Raw genomic sequence first — 460 nt, 5'->3', positions numbered from 1 at the left:
GAGATCCCTCGCCCTTCCATGTGAGAACACAGTGAGAAGGTGCCCACTACAAACCAGGAAGCAGGCCCTCACCAGAATGCAACCATGCATTCACCTTGATCTAGAACTTCCCAGCCTCCATAACTGTGAGAAATAATTTTTTTAAATATTTATTTATTATTTATTTGGCTGAGCCAGGTCTTAGTTGCGGCATGTGGGATCCTCGTTGCCATGTGCAGGATCTTCAGTGCGGCGTGCAGGAGCTGTAGTTGCAGCATGCGGGATCTTTAGGTGCAGCATGCAGGCTCTTAGTTGAGGCATGCAGGATCTAGTTCCCTGACCAGGGTTCAAACCCAGGCCCCCTGCATTGGGAGCGTGGAGTCTTAACCGCTGGACTACCAGGGAAGTCCCAATAGATTTGTTTTTATAAGCTACCCAGTCTGTGGTATTTTGTTATAGCAACCCAGGTGGACTAAGGCAC

Source organism: Hyperoodon ampullatus, assembly GCF_949752795.1.
Source record: "Hyperoodon ampullatus genome assembly, chromosome: 18".
NCBI lineage: Eukaryota > Metazoa > Chordata > Mammalia > Artiodactyla > Ziphiidae > Hyperoodon > Hyperoodon ampullatus.
This window is presented reverse-complemented; position numbering follows the sequence as displayed.